The 12,864-nt window shown below is 37.4% G+C and overlaps 1 protein-coding gene across 5 annotated transcripts in view; it reads left to right on the top strand.

Annotated features, from left to right (window-relative positions):
- The window catches only part of CNTN5 (contactin 5), a 645,973-nt gene that overhangs the window by 325,139 nt on the left and 307,970 nt on the right, over window positions 1–12,864 (top strand). The window lies entirely within an intron of this gene.

The raw sequence follows: 12,864 nt of genomic DNA, 5'->3' as shown, positions 1-12,864 counted from the left end.
CTTCTCACACATCCTGCTGAGTTTAGAATATGAAAGCTCATAGCAATCTATCAAAAGTTTAGATTCTGTGTGTCAGTTAGAAATTTGTGTCAGTAAATCAAACAGAAAATGAATCAAGAATAAAGTCTTCCCATGCTGTTTCCAGCATCAAAACATCTTTATATGCCAACCTTGCTAAATTGATAGTTCACATCTAAATCAGAACACACTGCTTTCCAGGGTATTTGGTTGATTTATATCTGAATATTCAGCTAGTTTTCCTTGCAGTAATAGTTTAAAAGTTAAAATAATTACATCCTGGACTCTTGAAGGAATTACAATATATAGTAGTAGTTGTGGTAGTACCCATTAGTTCCACTATAGCTAATGATAATCAGCAGTTTCCGTTAGGAAAACTAAGTTCCAGGGGTTACAACTTGAAATGTGCTTCATAGATGCTTTTTTTGTGCCCTACATCTTAAAAAATGTCCTTAGTATTTAAAACAAAATGTTGCAGGTAGTTAATCCGTGACACCGTAAAAAAAATCCTCTACAGCATAACAGAGCCTTTGTGTAACTATTGTATGAGCTTTACATATAGAGATGTCTTGAGTAAAATATCTGTATCTCAGTGCTATATGTATTGTCTATTTCCCTTGCATATAAATGTATTAATTCACTGATTACATAGTTAGGCTATATAATTTAATATAATATAATGGAATTTAGTTTTATGTACAATAGTGTCATTCATTCACAAGGGATTCCATAGCACTATATTGGTACTGATGGGTCAACATTGAAAGATTGGATTAACATAATCTTTGGGAAAGATATGATGTAATTGGATCTAATTTTGACTCTTGGTATTATAGTCCAGTAAGTACAAAAGATCCCAGTGATTTAAAGACAAATTGATATATAACAGGCTAGCCTTTTCAGATCAGTTTAATAATACAGAGCCAGGCTATAACTCTTTTTAAAAATCTCTCCCCTATGGCAGTATATAGATCCTAGAGAGCACCAGTGCTGAAACAAAACCTTGGAAATACCACATGTGGCCACAGTTCAGAATGATCAACTGGGCCTGCTCTTTAAGGAAGGATGCTGAACAACATCAATATGGTCCTTATCATTCCCAGCCAGCCTTGGCCCAGTAGGTTGCCCATGTTTGATCATCATGGCTCAAAGATCTTACCACCACCAATAACAAGATGATCTCATCTATTGCTAGAAGTGCATTGTTCAAGATTCTAACAAAGACACTCTCAACACTATGGCTGTGCCTCAAACTGGAAACCATGATACCGGCCATTGCTGTGTGTCTGTTCACGCAGCTGAACTGAAACTATTGGTTTTCTAAGATCTGGGCTAAACATGCAGTTGTAGCCAAAGATCAGTTTGCAATTTCCAAACTTAGTCTAGCTGAGGTAGGTTTTTATGGAAAGAGGATTCACTAGAGACATGGTCACTTCCCATAGTTATGTTTGATAAGACTGGCAGCAAAACATTCAAAAATAATGTTGTCAAGATAAGACCTAATCTGTAGGTAATGAGACATAGCCCAGCAATTATATTAGACGCTAATGGTCTGAAAGCTGGTCTGAAACCACCGTGACAAACCAAGATATTTGAGGCAATGAGATCTGGAGTTTGCATAGTGCCATTCACTTCCTCTTGTTCCCCAAAACCACGTGCTCTAGAAACCTAGAAATTGATTACACCTTAAAGGGAGATTTACACAAATAAGATCACGTAATTGCTTGAGGTGCACAGTCGGCATCATTTTGGCAACTAATTAACTATTTGCAGCTTGTAGCTAACTAGATTTGTTCTTTCAGGTAAGTAGAGCAATGGTGCACAGCTCCAAAAAAGCAGCATAGACGTATAAAAGAGTCTTTCAAGCAGCAGTGCAGAAAAAAGCACATGCTATAGCATACTCATGAAAAACATGGGAAAGCAAACAAAAATGAAGGGTTCATATGTGACAATAGCCTCCATAATACCATTATGGACAACCAAATTATGCTTAAAGTTGTCATTATTATGCAATTCAGCAACAGTGTGACATTACAAGCACCGTCTTTATATGTGACGTCACCTCCCTGTGTGTGCATAGTTAAACCACAGTCTAAAACCAAAAATTGGACTTTGAAAAACTTATTTGGTATTTTCAGAGTTGGCGTACTTGAGAAGTGTGTGTGTGTGTGTGTGTGTGTGTGTGTGTGTGTGTGTGTGTGTGTGTTAGTTAATAGATATATAAACCACTATACCCCCGGATATTTTTATATAGTTGATTGGAAAGTGGAAAGCCCTTTCATTTGCGGCTACTGGACTACTCAGACCCTTAAAACACAATAGCAAATATTTCTGTAGCCCCAAACAAACAACACAAGATTTATGCTCTGGATCTTCCCTTTCTGGCGCTGTTGTAGTAGATAGAATACCTAACAAATCTCATACCCAGGGCTGTGCTGACATCATTATTTATTTTGGTTTAAAAAAACCAACAAAAAAAGCAAACTAATTTCAAGCTTTATTAGAAATAAAGGAGAAAAAACATTTTGCCAAATAAGTAAATATTTTCCAGAACTTAAACTTTATCTGCAAGCTTTCAATAGCTTATTAAGAAGCCAAAAGAGCAAAAACAACAAAGGGAAGAAAATGTGCACAAAACAAGAAAAAATCAAATTTTTGAACACTAATAATTGTAAACTAAAGTTTTCACAGTTCAGGTGTTGATTTGCAGAGTGCCGTAATAGAGCAAAACAAAAACAAAAAACAAAAAAAAACCAACCTGTCAATTTGCCCCACTTTTAAATGTCAGTTTATACACATCTCAACCCATTAGTGTCTACACAGGGGATGTCATTTACTTGCCAATCTTCTTATCAGGTCATTAACATTTAAGAGTATCAAAGAATATTTATTGAATTTCTCTCTGCAATTATAAAAATTAATGAAATTAGCTGTACTGAACGTGGCTAGCTCAGTGCAAAAACTATCCTAGTCCCAACAGAGCTTTACAAATTCTTAATTCAGTGGAGTTATTTCAAATTTCCATGAGTGGGACAGGTTATGATTTGAACCTGTGTATTTCTGTGTGGAGAAACATCTTGTGTGCCAAAAGAGGGTAGAAGGCCCTCTACTTTCAGAAAACCCTGTGCTGTCTGCTGTTGTACTAGGGCAGCTGTTGTGAATACAAACTTAAACTTTGAAGAACAACTAGTAGTTATAAACAAGTGCTTTTCTACAAAAGCCCTTTGGGAGATGGAATTACTTAATAATAGTCTGTCAAAGTTTTATGATTTAACTTTATGCAGTATAAGTGTATTCCAGTAGTGCAGAATTTACAGGACTAATCTGATTCCCTTGACTTCTACTGACTTATGTGGATGTGAATGCATAACCTAAATGAGGATTTAAAAATAAAACTTGAGCAATAATTCTGAACACAGAGCTTTGTTTGCCTGTCTGCTCTTGTTACTAATGCATCAGTTCAAATGTAAGTTATCTTTGATATTTCTAGAACCTGTTGTGGAACTGACAAAAGACAGAATGCAAAGAGGTTTCCAAATGAGTGAATTCTACCCACCCTTGTTGCACAACAACTACTTGTTCTTGTTCAGGTTTGGAATGGTGTGCTGTAGCTTTGCTTATAACAAAATATTTATTTTGCTGACCTTTGCTACCCATAGAATTTATCTTCATTGTAAGGCCGTAAAGCAAATTGCCTTTTTTCTTTTTCATAGCTTATTCAGGTTTTTGCAGGCCTATCTTGTCTGCAGTATTAACAACTTGGGCCAAAAAAAGGAAGAGAGGGGACAAATAGGGGGAACCTTCTTATAAGTACTTAACTCAACTCCTCACTGCAATTTTACTCTGCTGATTGTCACTGCCTTTTTTGTATTTCTTCGAAAAAAAATCTATTTTCTCATTTAGTCTACAGAAAATATTGATTAGTATATTTCATACATCCTTTTTCAACTGATGAGCCACCATGACTTTCCACTGGTGTTCAGAATTAGAAGTCAGCAGTGGCACACACACAAAAAAAAATCAATAATTCATTGGTAGACAGCCTGCTTACTGCACATTCCATCATGGTGTACTAGTGACAGTTCATCAGAAAGTTCACTACCTCCTAAGAACTGAGTTTAACAAGCCACATTTTCTTTCTTGCTATGATGCTCATTGAAAACATGCAACCTTGAACATCTGATTGGATTTATCCTATTATTTCTTAACAAAAATTATTGTTAAACAGTTGATTTCATTACATCCACCTAGACAGGGGGAAAAAAAATCTGATATCTTGAGTTAATTCCAAGCTTAAGAACATAATAAAATGATTAGTCGCATTACAGTCCAGATGTTCCTTTCTAAACTACAGCAACCTGCACAGCATTATTATAAAATATTAATTATAATAAAAGATTTAGCTACATGAGCATAAGCTGAAGTGATGAAAGAAGCCAGAAAGCAATTAGTTACACTTTTATTTTGAGAAACTTCCCTGATGATCCCGTAATACACTGAGTTATGTATTGCTTTTCTCTGAAACGTACTAGGGCAGCATTAGACATGTTATTCCCAGTTAACAAAAGCTAGAGATACAACAGAAATTTACAACACAACATATTAAAATATTTTTTCTGCTTTTGGTCTATATTTAAAAAAAATACATGCCTAGGATGCACCAGTGAAACAGGTCCACAGGGGCAAAAATAGGTAGCTGCACAGTTAATTACTAGTTAGTATGTGCAAATACATTCTATTTGTGCAATTAGGGCTTGATCTTGCAAAATACTGAGTGTTCTGACCCTGATCCAGCAAAGCACTTAAACTGAATTTAAAGAACATGCCTTATCCCACGGAACTAGATGGGATGAACAATATACTTAAAGTTAAGCATGTGTTTAGGTGCTTTGTTGGACTGGGATGAGAATGCTCAGCTGTTTGTAGTAGAACTGAGCCTTTTCTTCTTTCCTTGTAAGTGTGCACATTCTGTGGGCACAACTTTGGTGCCTATTTTTGAAAATATGTCCCTTTATATCATAGAAACCAGCAGATGATTTCCAGAGAGAGAGCCAAAACAGTTCATATGGATTTCTTACTGTAATGTCATTATGATAGAAACATAATAGGATCAATTAACTCCCCTCTCTATGACCCTTTTTCTTGACCTTTTTTTTCTTTGTAAGGAAAATATATAATTTGAAAGAACAAATGTCCTAAATTAAATATGGTGGCTCTCCTACTTATTAACCTCATTCTGCTGCCTCCTATCACCAAGCAGTCAGGCCCAACAAAGTGAGCTTCTCCAAAGGTAGACCCTTCACTGTGTTGGGAAAGAGTACATGTGCGTGTGCATAGAAGTAACCAGAATGTGATTATAGTTTATAAGTAATTAGGCAGCTATTTTAAAATACCATCTATAGATCCATTTGGGCTTTGAAGGTATCATTCCAGTCTCCTGAGTAATTATGCAGTTAGTAAGTGTTTTTAATAGGACTACTGCTATGTGAAAAATGAATATTTTGTAAATGAAGCACAAAAAAATGTGTGCTAAACATATCTGCTTATTAATTTTTCTTTTAGGATGACTTCATTCCCAACCATTCCTGAGTTTGTATTTTTGTTTGTTTCAATTGTTCATCTTTGAAGCAGACATCTAAAATAATAATATGTGAACTCAGGGGTAAATGGTGCTTTTAGGTACAGCCCTCTGTGACTGGTGATGCATAGGGGCACGCCACTCCAGGCAAAATACCAGGATGTATTGTGCTTCAGAGACATTCCAAAGGCAGAATTCCAGGGTTCCTCCATTTTCCTAGAAGGGGAAGCTGATTAATATGCAACATCGTTTTCTGGGGTGTGATGCATTTCTCCTGGTGTGTCCAGGTGACTAACACAGCTATAGCTCTACCTATTTGCTTTTGGTGGGAGCATTTCAGGTGCAGCTAAAAGCCAGTATCCAGGGAGCTGTAAAGCAGCTCCAGACGGATGGGTGCCCACCCTCACTCTCCTCCATGTCTGTATCAGAAGAAGGGACAATCTAGCTTTTGGAAAATACAGCAGAATTAAGATGGAATCTGTAAATTATGAGCAAAAGCACAGAGCTGAAATAGTTAAGGCATATATCTGATTCTCATGATTTAGGTTATTAGCCAATTACTTTAATATGGTTTTTGGATGCAATTTAGTGAGCCCTGTTGCACCATGTATTACCTCATTGAAGTTACATTGTACATAGTGTGAGACAGCAGGGCCAGATGGCAGCGGGAGGGTCATAGAAAGGAGATATATAAGCCCCAGAATGTTCCAAGCCTTGTTCCTGGCAGAGTCAGCAGGGGTTACTACAGGTTAATTAGGAGCACCTGAGGCCAATTAAGGCGCAGCTAGAATCCTGATAAAAACCCCTGCTCCAGCCAGACAGGGAAAGTAAGGAGAGCTGGCAGTAGCGTGGGAGGAGTGTTGCAGTCAACCAGAGCCACCAGAAAGATACTAGAAAACAGAGAGGGGGAGAGAGCCCAGGGGAAAGAGGTGCAGTTGCAAGCAGTGTCAGCAGCACATAGCTGCTATTCATAGGGACCCTGGGCTGGCACCCAGAGTAGAGCCGGGCGGGCCTGGGTCCCTTCCCCCTCAGTGTGCACTACAGAAGCACCAACGCCCAGGGAGGGGGGCGACAGGTGGTGCCCCGACCCACCACATGAGAGCAAAGTGGGCAATTTGTCACAGTAGGGATAACTTTACAATAAGGATCCTTGTGCAGCAGATGCTGAAAAAGTTCTTCTTACTTCAGAATGTTAAAACAGAAATATGGCAGTACCAGTCTTGCTAGGTTCCTTTGTGGCTACATATTTTTTGAGGCCAACAAACTATTGTAAGCGGTGTTGCTTAAGCACCGCTGACAAACTATTTTTCACAGTACAGTTTATACTTTGGGTTCTGTAAAAGCACTAATAGCAAGCAGTCCCTTAGGCAGACAATCTGAATCTGAATTTCAGCAGTCATTTAAAGATGGCATGCCATATCCATTCATTTCTCGTTTTTTCTACTTCTGTTTTTAGTGTGATGCTGGCAGGAATTCTATCTAATCTAATATATTGTGTCTATCTTTTCTAATCTGACCTATGATGTTTCTGAGGCTCCTAGCACGATGCCGTTTAAGTACTGACGACAACAATTTAGGTAGCACTAATGGGGGATATTTTCAAAAGCTCAAAGAGGAGTCAGGTATAAAGATCCACTGAGTTTTCATGGAATCAGGTGCCTACCTGCCTTTGAAAATCTCTCCAGTATTGTTGAGAGGAAACCCAGGTGTCTGCCTTTATGTGGTGCTAACCCTTAATGTAACAATTTCTTCTTCTTTAATCTTTTTGTCCCTTTTTATTATTTTCTTACTCTCCTTTTAGTCCTAGTCTTCTCTGTGGGAGAGATGTTGCTAATGAGAGAAGGCTATCAAAAAGCATGTCTTGCATTTTGATCTGAACATGATCACGCTTTGGTTCTGTTTGATTTCTTCTGGCAAAGAATTACTCAGTCAGAATTCTGCTACTAACAACATGATGGCCACAGTGCTTGAGTACTTTACTCTGAGCTCCTCCAGTTGCAGTGCCCTTGTGAAGCAGAGCTTTCATGTTGGGTCATGGATGGTGAGTTGATTTACAGGGTACTCGGGTCTTAACCCATCAAGAGTGATGATGATTAGGACAAGTTCTCAAATTCTGTCACACAGAAATGCATTCATGTGAACATTGCAGCTGCCGGTTCCTCAGCCCTCACTAAAACCCACGCAGGCAGTTCCAGTTTGACCACAGTCAACATGGTAACATCCCACGGGTGTCACACTTTTGCTGCTGGTTCATGTTCTGTTCTCACCAGACTCGGTTGCTTTAAAATAATGTTACTTGTGCTTTCTTCTCCTTAGCCAGGAGTTACTTCACAATGAGAGAGAGAGTATTACACCTCTCTTTGAAAACTCCTCTTCCTTTTGGTCTGACCCTGCACACATTCACTTATATAAAACCAGTAAAAACCCCTCATAGTGGCAGGCACTATGCCCATTGTTAATAGTGTGCAGTATCAGGACATTAATGGGCTTTCTGTGGTCTGTTCACAGAGAGAGAGGGTCAGTCGTACTGCTGACTCGGAAGGAATAATGTTTCAAATTGCCATGGCACTCTTTTGGCATTAAATGCCTCCACTTGGAAGCTTTTTCATAAAATGATAATGATGGTGTACTTATGCTATAGGTATAAACCTAAACTGTAAATGTTTTTGATTTGTAAAGATATTAAAAGATCAAAGGAAATCTTTGGCATAAATTGCAGAAACAAATAATAAACTTACCCCTTTGGCCTTCAAACAAAAATAAACTCCCATTTCCATATTATGTTGCCCTATCTCCTGAGTAATGGAGAGGTGGGGGGATCTGTTCTTCACCAAATATTTAATAGCAGTTATGTTGTGAATTACTAAGATTTCAAAAACAGGAGTCCTGTAGCACCTTAAAGATGAACAAATTTCTGCGGGCATAAGCTTTCGTGGGCTGCAACCCACTTCGTCAGATGAACATTTACTAATGTACAGTGGCATATTGTAAACAATTAAAGCTAAATTATATTTGCCAAAATAAATTATCAAAGGTACGTTTTGTGACATTTGCTTTCTATGCTTTTCATTTAACTATTCATTCACAAAATTAAGATATTCTCAGCAGACGCGCCTCATCTTAGTGGAAACTAATGAGATTTGGTACTGATGATAGGGGCCTTAGAAGAACCTAACACTAGACAGATTCCATTGTAAATAATTGACAATATTCATCTGTTTTTTCAACATTATGCAAGGAAAAGTACCTATGGACAAAGGGACAGTTTTGAAACAACTGCTGAAAGTGAAAATATTGGTAGATTTTTAGTTGCATCAGTCTTGGAGGGTGGTGGGGAGGAGGGGAAAGGAGAACCAAGTCACTTATTCACACCTATAAGCAACTATCTGTTCAAGCTGCTCACCATTAGATATCCCTGGTATCATCTAAAAAAAATAATTCAGATATATAAGATTTTGGGGGAGGAGGGTAAAGGGGAGGGTCTAGAGGAGAGGTGACAGGGTGAAAGACTCTGAGTCGTCTTATAAAATATATTGCAACCTCACATAAAATGGGTGTCATGAACATCCTAATATTAAGTTTACATTTCATAGGATTTGTGCTCACCATTTCAATGGCAACAGCAACAATAAGAAATGTTTTCTCACCACATAAAGTACCATTTCCCCATTGCCACCCTATTATCAAGAATGATTATAAGGATTACCCAGAACCCAAAGAAATTATCCAAACACTATGAAAATGCGTAGATAAATTGAACCTGGACGTGAGCACCCAGAATTACATAATTTCATGCACGCTGGTTTTCTCAGGCTTCCCGTTCACTTACTTTGCTACCAGAAGTCAGAATGATACAATATAGGTGATTTAGTAGAGGGAGAACCTCCCTACAGGATCTTCTGGGAAATATCTCAGCTAAGAAATGTTTCAGAAACTTTAATTAGGTTCCAGCCTTATATCTAATTAAGCAGCAAAATACATGTAATTGCAAAGCTGATTTTAGAATGTTATAAAAATGTAAATGTGGGAACCTCATACCCAGGCCACCTTAATTAGACGACAATATTCAGAATAAAAGGCACTCCATGCCTGTGCAGACTAAATATCTGGTGCTCCAGTTCAGTTAGCCCTCACAAGAAAGAGAGGACTAAATAAGAAGCTTCTGCACTACATTCTGCAGGAAGTGATGCTGGTAATTCAGTAATTGTCACTCTTCCCACCGAATCAGTATTGAGTCAATGCCCCAGCTTTACATAATATTCTGTGGTAGTAGGGGTGCTAGTGTCAGTAGCCTGGACAAATTAATGCTTGGAAAATTAGTGGTTGCCATTTAAGTCATTATCATTTGTGAACACTTACTGAATTGTGGTATCAGAGCTACCTCATTATTTCTCTTTCTATACTTAGAATATAAATTCACAGTCATAGCTCAGATAATGTGTGGTAATTGCTGGTATGTTTAAATTTTTAAAGCTGACCTCTGTCAAATCAATCGACCTAAATTACACCTGTAATTTCATTGTGATGCCATATTTTTCACTTCCTATCCTACATTGTTCTGTCCTCTTTATACAACTCCTGAATTTCTGTAGAAATGGAAGGTGATTGTTATCTATCTAGAATAGAAAATGCAGGAATCAAAACCAATGATAATTACTATATCTGTGGGGCACCAAGTCTCGATAAACAAATTTTAATAATTTCTGTTCTTTTGTTGCTTATTATATAAGGGCTGGGATAAATATATTGTGCTAACATGATATTGAAAAATAACTAAATCACAAGGACATTTGTATTTCATTAAATTCAAACAAAAAACAGCAAATTCGAACAGAATGCCAAAAAGTATTTAAATGAATACTGCATATTGCAAATCAAGATCAGATTAGTAGTATCTGAAAGTTATTTCTATCTAATAATTGTTCAACACCACCCTGCCTGAAATGGGTAGCAGTCTAAATCCAGTTCCCAGTGAACGGGAATTCACAGCACAAAACCTATCACAATAACCAGCATCCTTGTTACCCACCTCATCATAGAGGCCAGAAGCTAAATGGTAGATCCTGTAGAGCCTTAAGCATGAGTGGTCCCTTTGAAATCAATAGCGCTATTAGTGTGCTCAAGTGCTTTGTAGGATGGGGGCCAGAATGCTCAGCTCTTTGCAGGATCAAGCCCTAGATGAGTAAGAAGCAGAACTGGTCAGAAACCAGAATTTCCATTCCATGGGAAATTCTGACATTTCAAATTCATTTTTCATTTTGCATCAGAATGAAAAGCCACAGTATTGAAAAAATTTGATTTGGGACCATCAGTTTGTTTAATTTTGATAGTGAAAACCTGTGGTTTTGATGAGGAGAAAATGTTGTGTTTTAACTTTATCGTTTTGAATTATTTCATTTTAACTTATATTTAAAATAATATATATAAATATAATACATGATTTGTTTTCACTATTTGCCCATAAAAATGGATACATTCCTGCAAAACATTTTGATTTCAACAAAACTGTGTTTTTGATGGAAAACTGTTTCATCAAAAAAATTTGGACCAGCTTTAGAAGGAAGATTGAACTATCTTTGTAATAATCTGAACCTCTCCTTGCTGAAAGCTGTACCACCTCGAAGTATTAAGGAACACCTTTGTTAGTTATTGAATGGTTTAAATGGAATTATAAATAAATCATGTGATAAGGAACCTGCCTTATTTCTTCCAGAAATCTTCATAAACACACACTGAAAAGTTATTTGCAAACAGCAATGAATATATATAAAAAAGTGAACAACAGTTACATATGTTTTGTTTAATAAGTGAGGCGCTAATAAACATTTTGAGAGTACATGGAAGCAGAGTGAAAATTAGAGTGTATTTTGTTACTATGGACTGAAGAAGCAACTGAGTGTTGATCTCAGGGTCTTAGTAACATCTTGTTTTCTAAACAGCTTGCTATTTGGGGGGGGAGGGGCATGGGAGGGATAACCCAGCAGTTTTGAGTACCTAAATGGATTGTAGAAGCTACAGTGAAAAATCAAACTGGTGCAGCTCTAGAGGTTCTGCTACCCTAAGGAGACCAGCAGATGTCCATCCCTTTCAGCCTGCAGTCAGCCATACAATCACTGATGGTCTGACACTCAGGTCTTCTGAACATCCATAACTCCCATTCACTTCAGCTGGACATTTGGGTGCTCAGCACTTATAAATAGGGTTATTTAACACCCTCCAGTTAGTTTATTTTTCTCCTACACCTTCCTCCAGCACCCCAGCCTGTACATTTTTTCATACCTTCTAATTGACAAATTGATGCATGTTATGCCATACTTTTATCGCTTAAACTTGGATCGTCCAGCTGAATTTGAACCACAGATTTGCACCCTCTTACATTGATTTGATGTCATTTAAAATCTGCTCCTGACAATGTGAAAGAACATGATACATTCTTAACATATGTTTAAGGATCACAAATGAAGATGTGCTGCTCTGTGAGAAAGACTTATGTACAGAAGAGAGAAGGAGACGTTATGAAGGACTAAAGTCTTGTTCCGCCTTTTGTATATAGTGAAAAGTAAAAACCATAGAAAGTCTGATTAAATCCAGTGACAGTTGGATTGGACCCATAGGATGTGATCCAAAGTCTACTGAAATCGGTGTAAAGTGTGGATCAAGCCTATAATAAGTCCTTCTCTACCTTTCAGAGTGGTTGGTGGGCTGTTCTTCATTGATTGCGTAATAGAGACAGTGCAATTTATGAAGAGATATTAGCACAGAAAATTGTCCACCAGGGAGCAAGCTCAAAACAGGGTTTAATTTTTCAACAACATCGACCCACAGCACAATAATGAATATAAATCTTGAAGGGGGAGAAATTAAAAAAAATAATCAGCTGTTTAGTGCTGTGGTCATCACAATCCCTGATCTGAATTCAATACATGGAATGTTCTGGAGTAAATTAAAAGAAAGACTAGGAAAACTTCAGCAATAAGGAACAATTAAAGCTGCTTGTTATAAGCACCTGACTGGAGCTATCTCCCCTGTGCAAAAAATTATATATTATACCATTATATAGCTCATGCAGACGGAGAGAGAGCATTTCAGAGTGGTTATTTGTTTGAGTGTAGCTATGGTCTTGTGTATATTATATTAAATACAAGATCTATGCCAAGCGGCAGCTAATTTTTTTTTTCTGAACATCTTTAGTTCAAAATAGTGACTGATCTTCACATCAATTGTTTTATACATCCAATACATTGTTCACAACCCCATCTATGAGGATT

This window comes from Emydura macquarii, unplaced genomic scaffold (assembly GCF_026122565.2).
Source record: "Emydura macquarii macquarii isolate MOO-44397 ecotype Brisbane River unplaced genomic scaffold, CSIRO-AGI_Emac_v2 contig_318, whole genome shotgun sequence".
Classification (NCBI taxonomy): Eukaryota; Metazoa; Chordata; order Testudines; family Chelidae; genus Emydura; species Emydura macquarii.
This window is presented reverse-complemented; position numbering and strand designations above follow the sequence as displayed.